This window comes from Pinus tabuliformis, chromosome J, assembly GCF_031772625.1.
Source record: "Pinus tabuliformis cultivar Carrire ecotype Pingquan chromosome J, CPIR1, whole genome shotgun sequence".
In the NCBI taxonomy this organism is placed as follows: Eukaryota; Viridiplantae; Streptophyta; class Pinopsida; order Pinales; family Pinaceae; genus Pinus; species Pinus tabuliformis.
The window spans coordinates 1,297,242,197-1,297,256,408 of NC_142295.1; positions in this window are offsets into that span (position 1 = coordinate 1,297,242,197).

The window sequence follows — 14,212 nt, forward strand, 5'->3', positions numbered from 1 at the left end:
AATAAATAGTGGGAATACATCAATGTCCCCTATTTGTTAGATCTCCTAGGTGACGCGATTACAACTCATTTATTTATACTTAGTAAGATGTACTTGAGAATCTTGACTCTCATTGACATTAATAGTGAGTAGTCTCGTGTTGGTTAGCAACATTCATTAATGGATGGTAAGGCAACAATTTATTTCTATGTTCGACATTAACAAAATTTATTCACATAGATAAGAATTATGTCATGATGCAGAATACGTGAAGGCTATATCATTTCAACATCTCACAACAATTTTCCAATAAATCAAGATTCTATTTCAGGGTTTAGTAGCAGTAACTTAGTTCTAGCAATAAGAAGACTCAAAGATTCCAATTTCAAATTTCATTCTTCATTCCTACAACTAAGAGAAAAGAAGAAGCAGATCTGATTCTTTCACTTCACATGCTCTAGCAATAACAACCAAGATCTCACTAATTCATAGCTTATTGACTTTTCAGATAGGTGATCATATGTTGTTTTCTAATATTTAATCATTAATTCCTTGAATGCTAAAATATATGTATTTGGAAATTTCCCCTATGAAATTTCTTTCTCCATTTTCAAAAGACAAAAACACCTTTAGTTTGGGGGGGGGGGGGGAGGGGAGGGGGCATAATACTTGTGGTTGCCACACAAGAACGAACCACGAGAGTTATCACTTAGATATCTTTTCGAAAAATAAAACTCACAATAAGCAAGTTCTGGAGAAAAAAAAAAATATTGAAGAAGACTTTGCAAGTCTTGGAGGTATCTTAAAGCCACAAAAATGACTTGTTGAAAAATCATGCACACCTCAAGGCTATGGAAATAAGCTACATAATATAATATGACTTCAATCCATGACAATCAATGCAAAATTGCATGAGGACATGCAACATCTTCAGTTGGGGGGAATGTCAGGTCTCTAAAATGTCATCCATTCGACCCTCTTTTCATTCATTTTCCTTCAATATTTACCATGTTCCACAAATCCATAACCATGCACTAAGACCATCTTCATGATTGAATATGGGTTTAGACATATTATTTTTCAATACATTTATTTTGGTATTTTGAGTGAATTTATGGTAAAATATTAGAAAAGTAACATGTATCCACTTATATATAAATGTTGGATGAGTTTTGTGATGTCTATAGGTCTATTTGAAGATTTCAACACAGTCATATTTGGACTCTAAGTCTCAAATTCTAATTTCATCTTTAAACTCTTGAAGATTTGAGGAAAATTTGAGATCATTAATCAAGCACAGTTCATGGAGAAGAACCATGGAATTTTTCATAAATGTCTCCTATCAAAGCTATGAGACATTTGTGAGAAGATATGTAGAGATGTTACTTGCTAGATGTTAACATATGGTTGTAGCCACATGAGATATTTGTGGATATAGGATTTGTGGATCTACATTTATTAGTTAGTTATATTGGTTTTTGTATAAATAGGAGTGTCTTCTGTATTCAATGGTGTGTTAAGTTTTTGAATGTTAAGGGTTGTCTATGCTTATACTTGATGTTATGAATACTATTGAAGTTCACTTCAGTTAATACAATCCTTTTATATGGTTATGCCTTCAAGATGAGATATAGTGTTTGATCAATAGTTTTCTGAAATTTTCACCTCTCATGCACTTCAAGAGTGCCCCTTGATGAATACGAGTGTATTTTAGTGTTTCATTTTTGCAAGATAGATTAGTTTCTCTTATGCTAATTTTCTGCAAAGTTTATTTCAAGTCTTTGATTAGATGCTTTGTTGATAATTCCATCTATGTTCTTTTGCATATCAAACACATTCATTTCATTCACATGGATTATTTCATAGCATAGTTTTATTGCACAATAATTCATAAGAAAATCATGGTTTTAATTTATGAATGAACTCTAAGCTTAGATAATGATTTCATTTAAGTATGAAAAAAATTAAAGATTGTAAACCAATGTTTTAACTATGTGATATTGACATTGTGTTAGATGAAAAACTTGAAGTTGAACCAAATGTAGAAGAGCATGTTCCAGATGATGATATAGATGATGATGATGGTGCTGATATGGTGAATCCTTTGTACATGAATTATTAATTGGGTGATACAAATGACGAGATGGATGAGGAAGAAGATTAATGATATCAAATGTTGAAAAGTACGAGGTATGTATTTATATGTTTTCAGTTGGTTTGTTCATTCACCTTAAATTTTTATTTTCCTACTTTTTATGTTTGAATGTTACTGCGTTTCTTTCAAATATCTTATAGTAGATAGATGTGGTATGGGGAATTGTGAGTGATGTGAGGGGGATGTGGGGCCATATGAGGTTCCACCTTCACATGGTTGGCCTTGTTAAGTAGATAATATATTATTCTTGAAATGAAGAGAATCTCATTTATGTTTATACCATAATTTCCAATTTTCACTTTAATGGTTCATTAAGCAGACGTACCAAACAAGTTGGGAGATGGGTGGACCAGGTGACACGATGTTCAGGTAGACATACAAAGTAAGTTTGGCCCATGAATTCCCATGAATTTAGTGTCCACCAGGGCATATCATAATGATTTTTAGAAAATTGGCTAAATTAATGTTTAGGTATTAAAATCTTGTTTATAATTGATTTTTATGCAGCATGGACTTACTAACAAATGATAATATTCTATTTTCATTGATGAGATAATGCTTTGTGTTAACTAATTTTCACATCCGGACAAATGCCCGCGTCCTATACGCACCACATGAAGGCGGAGCGCCTGGGTGCCTCTAGGGGTGTCATGAGTTGGGCACGCCGGGACATCTAGCTGGTAGGGGCAATTGTGTGATGCGTTGGTGGGTCGACCTGAATTGGAAATGGCCACCGACATAAAAGAAGTAAGTTCAGCCCATGAATACCCATAAACAAAGTTCCCACCAAAGGGTCTCATAATGATCTTCAGAAAATTGACTAAAGTAATGTTTGAGTGTTAAAAGTTGATTTATAATTGATTGATTATGCAACATGGTACTAATAAATTATAATATTTTGTTTTCATTGATGAGTGAACAAAGGCAAGGCACCTAGGAGCCCATGGGGGTGTCGCACGCTGGGCATGCTAGGGCACCTGATGCCCATGTAGGCCAGACTTGGCAAGGGGCGTATGCACAAAATAAGTAATGTCAGCCCATGACTACTCATAAAAAAAGTTCCCACAAGGGGTCTCATAATGATGTTTAGAAAATTAAGTAAATTAATGTTTATGTGTTATAATCTAGTTTATAATTGAATATTGATCATATAACATAGAAATAACAAATGATAATATTTTGTTTTCATTGATGAGCTAATGATTCATGCTCACTAATTTGCACAATAAGGCGAACGCATGCGCCATGGGCATGCTTGCATGCATGTCGGGTGCTCGGGAGCCTATGGGGTCATCGTGTGTTGGGAACGCTAGTGTGCCTGACGCCCATGGGGGCGTCGCATGTTGGACACACAAGGGCACCCAACGACCATGGGGGAATTGTGTGTTGGGCATGCCAGGACGCCTGACGCCCATGGGGGCGTCGCGTGCTGGGCATGCCAGGGTGCCTGCCCAATAGGGGTGCTTGTGCGATGAGTTGGTGGGTTTCCATGACTTGGCAAGGGGCGCCTGGACAAAAGAAACAATGTTGACCCATGAATGCCCATAAATAGAGTTCCCGCAAGGGGGTCTCATAATCATTTTAGAAAATTAGGTAAATTAATGCTTAAGTGTTTAAAGCCAGTTTTTAATTGAATATTGATCATGCAACATGGAAATAAAAAATGATAATATTTTGTTTTATTTTATTAGCTAATGAATTGAGTTCACTAATTTCAACAACAGGGTGAACGCCTGTGCCTTGGGTGCACCCACATGAAGCTGGGTTGCCCGGGTATCCATGGGGGTGTCACGTGTTGGGCACACTAAGACACCCGAACAATGAGTTGGTGGGTCGACTTGACTTGGCAAGGGGCATCACACAAAAGAAGTAATGTTGGCCCATGACTACCCATGAACAGAGTTCCCACAAGGGGGTCTCATAATGATTTTATAAAATTAAGAAAATCAATGTTTAGGTATTAAAAGGCGGTTTATAATTTAATATTGATCATGCAACATGGAAATAAAAAATGATAATATTTTGTTTTCATTGATGAGCTAATGATTTGCGTTCACTGAGTTTCACAACAGGGAAAATGCCTGCACTCTGGGTGCTCTCGGGAGCCCATAGGAGTGTTGCATCATGGGCACAATAGAGTGCCCGATGCCCATGGGGTTGTTGCATGCTAGGAATTCCAGGGCTCCCGCTCAGTAGGGGCACCCATGCGACAAAATTATAACATATATAAATGTCAAGGAGATGAAATTATTTATTTATATTTACCAGTTTTGAAATTTTTGGCGCTACTTCCTTCCTTCTCATATGGAAAGTCATGATGCTAGTCCATCTTGATTCGATGGTAGTCTTGGTTTGATAGGAAAATATCTAAGGTAAGGCTTTGAGCTATGACCTACAAACTCTGTCGGTATCCTCAAGTCCACTCAAAATATCTAGTAGCAAGGCTCCTCAAGCTAGGCCCACTAGATTGGGGTTAAAATATCATTTTAGAACAAGCCTATAAGGTCTTTTGTTTAAGTCTTCCTTGATCCTCTCCTAGGCATATTCTTCTGACTGACACATAGAACTATATCTATGCACTTTTCCCTTCAATATATCCATAATATGCCTTTCAAACATGCCTTATGGTGGACTGTTATTTCCCTTTTGATGATAATGATATCTTCTTTCAGAATCTTGATATAGGCCATATTGGTTACATATCAACTAAATAGCAAAGAAACCTTGTGGTGGGAGGATAATAAATCAATAAAAAATATTAGATGAAATAAATATGATTAGAAGAAAAAATTTGACATGGAAACTATTTAAAAAGGAATTTAAAATGACGTATTCAACATAGAGATACTTTGATGAGAAATCCAGGGAGTTCCATGAGTTAAGGTTGGGACAATCAACCATGGATGAATTTGTGAACAAATTTATGAGCTTATTGAGGTATGTACCATATCTGAAAGAAGAAAAGGAAAAAATACAGAGGTTTGTTAACTTCTTGCCTTTTTCCTACAAGGAGAGGATTAAATTTGACAATTAAAAAACAATGGATGAAACAATAAGGAAGGAAAAATTGTGTTACAACTAGAACAAGTAGAAAAGTGACAATTCTAAAAGTTGGATGGTTAAGAAAAATGAGAATTTCAATGCTAAGAAAAAGGATTTAAGAAACATGTTTTTCCCAATACTTTCAAAATCATTCAAGGGGGAAACTATAGTAGAAATTTAAATCAACATAAAACGATGAGTAAGAAAAGTGGGCAGGTAGTAGCAGCAGGAAACAAAAACTTTGGTGAATCAACTAGGCCCCAATAAAGTGTTTAGGTTGTAATGAAAAGAATTCATGGAGAGACTACACACAAAATCATTTGAGTAGAAAAGCAACAATAAATAATATCAAAGAAACATCTACAGTGAATGATGTTGCTCGCAATTTTCCAAAGATTAGTGCTGCGTTGGATGATAGATAAACTGATCATCAATCCACTATTGTGGATATCCAAGGTAAACTATTTGGAAAGAATGTAATTTTGTTAATTCATCATGGTTCCACTTTAATTTATCTTTCCCTACTATAATTGAAAAATCTGGACTTAAAAATGAAAATCAAAATAAACCCTGGTTAGTGCAACTGGCTTGATGAACCAAAAGAAGAGTTACTGAAATTAGTAAAGACTGTTTAATATACCTGAAAGGAATGCGTAATAAATTAAATTGTAACATTCTGCCTTTGGGGTCTTATGATGTATTTATTCGCATGGATTGGTGATTTGATATTCACCCTATGAGTGACATCAGTTAAAGATTTATTAAACGAAGGTATTATAGACTCATGTGCTGGTGTGTGTGTTCTGTGTTATTGAAGCAATGGATTGATCAGATTGCCAATACACAGACAATAAAATGGAAAGACAACAAAGAAATACAATAAGCAAACATAAAGACACAAGAAATTTTAATAAGGAGTTCACCCTATTCTCCAGGGCTACATCTTCGGTCCAGCTTTCAATGGTGGCCTTATTTTATTGTGCCTTTAAGTAGAGAAATTACAATACAGGGACTCAATGTGAGTACTCCTGAAGTAGGTTTTGCTTGGCAGGGTGGTTCTTGGATTCCCCAAGCCACTTGAGTACATAGACTTCTTCTTCTTACCAGCTTTGTGACCCTCTGGTCTACAGGGGAGAGCCCAATGTGGTGCTCAGCCCGAACAGATCCTCTTTGGGACGACTCGGATCTCTCAAGCCTCTGGTGCTCGATGCTGCCTTTGGTTAGCTCGGCCCTCTGTCCTCTCCTTCTCTGCTTTATTGTTCTCTATGTTCACTCCTCCTCTCTGGGTTCACTGTTCCACTTCTTCGTCTCTCGACTTTTGTTGTCTTACTTCCTTTTCTGATTTGACTATCTCTATTCATGGCTTTAGCCATTCAAACCCTATGCCTGTTCGGTTCCTCTTCTGCCTCCTTCTCTTCACCTTCTGCAACTGCGCTTGGAGTTCCTGGTTCGACGTCATCATAAACGCTTAGGGAGTGACCACTTGTCCTCTTCTAAATGGCGCCAGCATGCTTCGTCAATTCGTTTCTTCAATTACGTCATGGATGCATTCTTCCTCCACCGTGGTGGTCAAACAGATTCCAAATCCCTTCTAAAACACGGCTTGATTCTCTGTCGGTTCCGCTTCCTCCATCGGGTGTGATCTCGGCCGTCCAATTTGAGCCCTCCAGATCCGACGCCATACGCTTGTTTCGCACGATTGACTTGCTCAATCGATAGCGCACGATCAATGGCGGTTTTCTCTCACCTCTGTCTGCCATGCATCGATTGATGTATGGAATCACTCCGCTCTCGTCCAAAACCTCTTACCGTTCATGGGCACCCTGATCAAAACCGCTGGTTTTCTAGAGCACAGGTCCCGCCTTGTACGTTTAGCACTTTTTCCTTTTCCACCTGCAGTCCTCCAGTTCCCAACGCGAATGAGTGCTCGGGCTACCTCCATTTCGGCCCTATTTTCCCAGTGATGCACGATTAGGTGCTAATTGCGCATCAAAATCCACCTCCGTTTCCCGATCCGAGGCTCCCAGGGGCTACTTTGACCTCCTGCACAGTCTCTATGGGCCTCGGTTAGTGCGCTTTGACCGAGGTCCTCGTCGTTCCACGCTGGCTACCATTACCACTGGTTCAGGGTGTTTTTGATCGCTGTTTTGGATTTCTTTAGAGATTTGTTCGACCTGATACAGTCATGGTTCTTTGACAGTCTTCTATGGATCCAATTCGAATCACAGCCTTCCCACTGAAAAAGCTTTTGGACCACCAAAAGTTGGTTTTCAAGCATCGACTAAGTGAGGATACTATTTCTTCACTTGTCCAATCTCAATCCACTTTGCGCTGCTCGGCTTTGAACCTTTGAGCCCAATCCTGAGGTACTCCACATTTCCCCTGTGCGTCATCCTTACCTTCCTATCCTTGCTAATATACAGCCAGACTTGGTCTCCAACCTAGAAACTATGCTCCATTCGATGCTTGTCATGCCTAGCCTTATACTTGGCCTGGCTCTTTTCCAGTTGTTCCTATACTGCCTGGTGGATCTCCCGGATCTGTTCAATGAACCTAGTTGCCTTGTCCACGTCACTGTGTCCATCAACCATGGTATCTTTACCAAAGACAAAATCCAAAGGAGACCTTGGTGTGAAACCAAAACAGGTCTCAAAAGGAGATCTATGTGTAGAAGAGTGCTTGGCTTTGTTGTAAGCATGCTGCACATAACACAAGTGTTCATCTCAAAGCTTAAGTTGTTTGCTACAATAACCTCTCAGTAATTGGATCACTGTCCTGTTTACTACTTCTGTTTGGACATCTGTTTGTGGATGAAAAGATGTGCTTTTCTTCAACTTGGTGTCCATCAATTTCCACAGACTCGACCAAAACTTCCCCACAAATCGAGTGTCTCGATCGGATACAATGGAAGTGGGTAATCCAAAATGAACCCATATATGTTCAAAGAACAATTTTGCAGTTTGTTCAGCTGTGATCTGTTTACTACAAGGTATCAAAATACACATTTTGCTAAACCTATCCACACCAACAAATAGATAATCACGACCTTTCCTAGATTTAGGCAGTCCTCCAACAAAATCCATGGAAACAATTTCCCAAGGGTGAGAAGGAACTGGAAATGGAGTGTACAAGCCTATTTTTCTGTTGCTGGGCTTGCTTTTAGCACACATGGCACACCCCCTTACATATCTAGAAACTGTCTCATTCATTTTCAGCCAATAGCAAAACCTTTGCAGCTGTGCAACTGTTTTACTTACCCCAAAGTGACCTGATATTAGAGAAGTGTGTGCTTCCCTAATTATCTTTATCCTCTCAGTTTGTGGAATGCAGAGTTTCCCATAATGATATAAGAGTCGGTCCTTCACATGATAGTCTAATTCTTATACTCTTTTGCCTTGACTCAAAGTTGCATATACATCTTTAAAGTCCATATCCTGAGCATATTGTTCTATGTAGCTTTCATGTAGCACAGAATTATGCTTAAGTATGGTGGATGCATTTATAATGGGTCTAGATAACATGTCTGCAACCTTGTTATGTATGCCCTTTTTATATCTGATGACCAAATGAAACTATTGTAGAAAACCCATCCATCTATAATGTCTTGATTGCTGCAACTTAGTTTGGGAGTGTATATATTGAAGTGGCTGATGATCAGTATGTATTACTGCCTCTTTGCCCATTAAATAATGTTTCCACTTTTTCACACTCTGAACTAATGCATACAATTCTTTATCATATGTAGGATAGTTAACTACTGCAGGATTAAAGGTCTCAGAATGATAACATATGGGTTTATTGTGCTGTGTCAACACTGCTCCATGGCATAGTCACTGGCATCAGTTTGGATCTAAAATGGTCTTTGTAAATTTGGCACTGCTAGTATAGGTGTTGTACTAATTCTCTCTTTCAAGGTGTCGAAGGCCTTCTGATGTTTGCCTCCCCACTGAAACACCTTATTCAATCTTGTTAAATCATGCAAGGGAGTTGCAATCGAGGAGAAGTTAGAAATGAACTTCCTCCAATATTGTGCTGCTCTTAAGAAGCTTCTCACTTCTGTAGCAGACCTGGGTTTAGGCCAGTTCACAATGACTGCCACTTTAGAGGGATCTATTTTTAATTCACCTCCCCCTACTATATGACCCAAGTAGTTTAGAGATGTTTTGCCAAATTCACATTTTGAGAGTTTAACATAAATTTTTTCTCTTCTCAAAACATCTAATGCCTGCTTAACATGCTTTAAATGTCCTTCCCACGTTTTACTAAAAATCAGAATGTCATCCAGACACACAATAACAAAATCATCGAGAAAAGGTCTGAGTACATCATTCATTAATGTCATGAAAGTAGTAGGAGCATTAGTTAAGCCAAAAGGCATAACCAGCCATTCATACAATCCCCACTTCGTTTTGAAAGCAGTCTTCCATGCATCTTGGTCTACAACTCTGACCTGATGGTATCCACTGTGCAAATCTAGCTTGGTGAAATAAACATCTTCCTTCAATTGATCTAAAAGATCATCTATGCGAGGAAGGGGATAATGATTTTTGATTGTTATCTTATTCAGTTCTCGGTAATCAATGCACATTCTCCACGAGCCATCTTTCTTTCTCACCAAAACGATTGGTGACCCACATGGTGATGTGCTAGGCCTGATGAAGTCCTTCTCGAGCAACTCCTACACCTGCTTCTTGATTTCAACAATCTCTAAAGCAGAAAACCTTTTATACCTGTGGCTGCTATAGTTGTTTCATCTCCTGAGTCTGACCCAAAATATTTCTGAATAGCTACAGCTGTCTTCTTCTTCTTGCCCTCGGACTTCTTAGGTCTCTGCTCTAGATGCAGAATCCAACAATGCTCATCATCATGCCCCTCCTTTTTACAGTGAGTGCATGAAGCTTTGGATTTTTGTGCAGTGTTAGCCTTCCTTGCTTTCCAATTCTGTTTTCTTTTCTCCTTTCTCTTGCTGACAGTGGGTTGGGATGGTCCCCCAACTTCTGGATTTCCATTCTTTCCTCTAGCTTCTAGATGAGTAGCTTATACAGATACCTCATCTATACTAGTGGGATTAAACATGAGGATGGTATGCCTCATGTAGCTATGTAGACCACCAATGTACTTCAAAAGAGTCTCTGGTGAGTCTAATGAGATACCCAACATTAATGCTCTCTTTTTGAATTCTTGAGTATACCCTTGCACACTTTGCCCCTTCAACTGTCGAAGAGTTTGCCAACTCATCATGGCTTGTTGCATGTAGGCCAATGGACAGATATGGTCTTACCATGTCTTTTCATATCAGCTTGGGTTTTGCCTTCCCACCAAACCAAGGCAGTGCCTCCTAGGCGTAGGCTTGCCAGCTGAATCTTACTCTTGTCTGAGTTTATGTTCTATACCCTGCAATACACATCAATTTGTCTAATCCAATTGTCCAACTTTTCAGCATTTAGCTCTCCATCATATATAGGAAAATCAAATTTAACATCTAGCTTAATCAAAGATGCCTTCTTATTATGCACAAGGCTATTAGGAGGTGTGATAAAGCTTTCCTCTTTCCCCTTTCCTTTGGAGTGGTCATGGCAGTGAGACTCATCTTCTTCCTTATCTTGTTTAGAACCTGATGAATCTTCAACCTTTTGCTTCCTAAAGTCTCTGTACATTTCTTCTACCATAGACTTTATAGCTAGGAAAATCTCTAAGAATTGAGGGTCTGGCCCAATAGAACCTTCCTCTGACATTGTCTTCCGAGAATAGACTCTCCCAATTTCAAGATTAGTTTCCACCAACTCTCCTTCTCCTAATTTGAGCTTTGATCTTGTGAGCATTCACAGCTAAACCAACACAAGCTTGTCTAACCTTACAACCTAGTGCTCTGATACCACTTGATCTGATATTCACCCTATGAGTGACATTAGTTAAAGATTTATTAAACTAAGGTATTACAGACTCATGTGCTAGTGTGTGTGTTTTGTGTTATTGAAGCAACGGATCGATCAGATTGCCAATACACAGAAAATAAAATGGAAAGACAACAGAGAAATACAGTAAGCAAACATAAAGACACAAGCAATTTTAATAAGGAGTTCACCCTATTCTCCAGGGCTACATCTCTGGTCCAGCTTTCAGTGGTGGCCTTATTTTATTGTGCCTTTAAGTAGAGAAATTACAATACAAGGACTCAATGTGAATTCTCCTAAAGTAGGATTTGCTTGGCAGGGTGCTTCTTGGATTCCCCAAGCCACTTGAGTACACAGACTTCTTCTTCCTACCAGCTCTGTGACCTTCTGGTCTACAAGGGAGAGCCCAATGTGGTGCTCAGCCCAGATAGATCCTCTCTGGGACGGCTCGGATCTCTCAAGCCTCTGGTGCTCGATGCTGCCTCTGGTCAGCTCGGCCCTCTATCCTCTCCTGCTTTGCTTTATTATTCTCTGTGTTCAGTCCTCCTCTCTGGGTTCACTGTTCCACTTCTTCATCTCTCGACTTTTGTTGTCTTACTTCCTTTTCTAATTCGACTGTCTCTGTTCATGGCTTTAGCCATTCGAACTCTATGCCTATTCAGTTCCTCTTCCGCCTCTGTCTCTTCACCTTCTGCAGCTGCACTTGGAGTTCCTAGTTCGACGTCATCATGAACGCTCAGGGAGTGGCCACTTGTCCTCTTCTAAACAACGCCAGCATGCTTTGTCGATTCGTTTCTTCAGCTACATCGTGGATGCGTTCTTCCTCCACCGTGGCAGTAAAACAGATTCCAAATCCCTTCTAAAACGCGGCTTAATTCTCTATCGGTTCCACTTCCTCCATCGGGCATGATCTCAGCCGTCCAATCTGAGCCCTCCAGATCCGACGCCATACGCTTTTTTCACACGGTTGACTTTCTCGACTGATAGCACGCGATCAATGGTGGTTTTCTCTCACCTCCACCTACCACGTGTCGATCGATGTATGGAATCGCTCCGCTCTCATCCAAAACCTCTTACCATTCATGGGCACCCTGATCAAAACTGCTAGTTTTCCAAAGCGCGGGTCCCGCCTTGTACATTTTGCACTTTTTCCTTTTCTGCCTGCGGTCCTCCGGTTCCCAACGCGACTAAGTGCTTGGGCTTCCTCCATTTCAGCCCTGCTTTCCCAATGATGCGTGATTAGGTGCTAATCGCGCATCAAAATCCACCTCTATTTCCTGATCCAGGGCTCCCAGGGGCTACTTTGACCTCCCGCGCAGTCTCCATGGGCCTTGGTCAACGCGCTTTGACCGAGGTCCTCGTCATTCCACGCTGGCTGCCATTGCCACTGGTTCAGGGTGTTTTTGATCGTTGTTTTGGATTTCTTTAGAGATTTGTTCGACCTGATATAGTCATGGTTCTTTGACAATCTTCTATGGATCCAATTCGGATAAACTGGCTAGAACAACACAGGGTAGTCCTGAACTGTTTATAAAATTATTTTACGTGCATCGATGATGAAGGGGAGACTTGTACAGTAACAGGGATTCCAAAAGTCATTTATGTGAATAATTTTTTTTCTTTATAGTTAAATAAATGTGCTTGAAAGGGATGCCAAATGATTGCAGTTCAGATTGAAGATATTTCTACTATGAATTAGAAACCATTTGTAGAGGATTGTTTTACTTTATAAAAATATAAGGATGTCCTTCTTGAAGAAATTCTAGGACTTCCTCCAAGAAGGGATATAAAGGTTACCTTTTACCTTATTCCTGGAGTAATCCCAATGTCTAAAGCCCCATATAGAATGAGTATTCCAAATATGATGGAATTAAAAATTCAGCTACACGAACTGCTATACAACAAATATATAAGACCTAGTGTCGCCTTGGGGTGCACGAGTCTTATTGGTTAAAAAGAAATATGGAACATGTTAACTCTGTATATATTACAGGTAGCTCAACAAAATGATAATCAAGAATGAATACCCCTTGCCCGATATCTATTACCTATTTGATCAAGTTAAGGGAGAGACAATTTTCTCAAAAGTTGACTTAAGATGCAGGTATCAACGGATTAGACCAAAATACAAAGACAATCACAAAACAACCTTCAGTACATGGTATGGGGATTATGAATTTGTTGTACTTCCATTTAGACTCACTAATGCAACAAACACATTTATGTGTTTGATGAATAGTGTACTTAGCCCATTTTTGGACAAAATTTGTCATTGTATTCATAAATGATATTTTAATTTATTCAAAGTAAAGAAGAACATGTCCAAAATTTGCAAATGGTTCTTCAAACACTTAGAGAAAATAAATTGTATTCTATGTTTAGAAAATGTTCATTTGATTAAAACTAGATTCACTACTTAGGCCATGTGGTATCTAAAGAAGGGATTGTTATGGATCTAGAAAAGATAAAGGTTGTTATGGAGTGGCTAGTGCCTAAAGGATGTAGCTGATATTAGGTCTTTCATGGGAATTACAGGTTATTACAGAAGGTTCATAGAGGGATTTTCCAAATTAGCATACCCAATCACTTCTTTACAAAAGAAGGGAACTAAGTTTGAATGGAATTAGAAATTTTAGGACAACTTTGAGAAATTGAAGCAATTGTTAACTACTACTCCAATTTTGAAACTAGTTGATCCTAACAAAGACTTTGTAGTCTGTACTGATGTCTATAAAGAAGGCTTTGGATGAATTCTAATGTAACAAGGTCATGTACTAAGTTATGAATCTAGAAAACTTAAAGACCGTGAGAAGAACTATGTTATACATCATCTAGAACTAGGAGCCATTATTCATGCCTTAAAAATGTGGAGGCATTATCTCATAGGGAGGAAATTCCAAATAAAAAATGATAATGTCAGTCTCAAATATCTATTTGATTAGCCAAATATGTATGCTAGTCAAGCACGGTGGCCAGGATTCCTTAGTGATTGCGATTTTGGAATTATACACGTTAAAATAAAAGAAAATAAAATAACGTATGCTATTAGCATAAAACTAAATCAAATTTGTTCCATTTCTGCAAGAAGTTCACAAACAAATTTGGATGAAAAGGTGAAAACAATTGCATATTTTGATCAAGA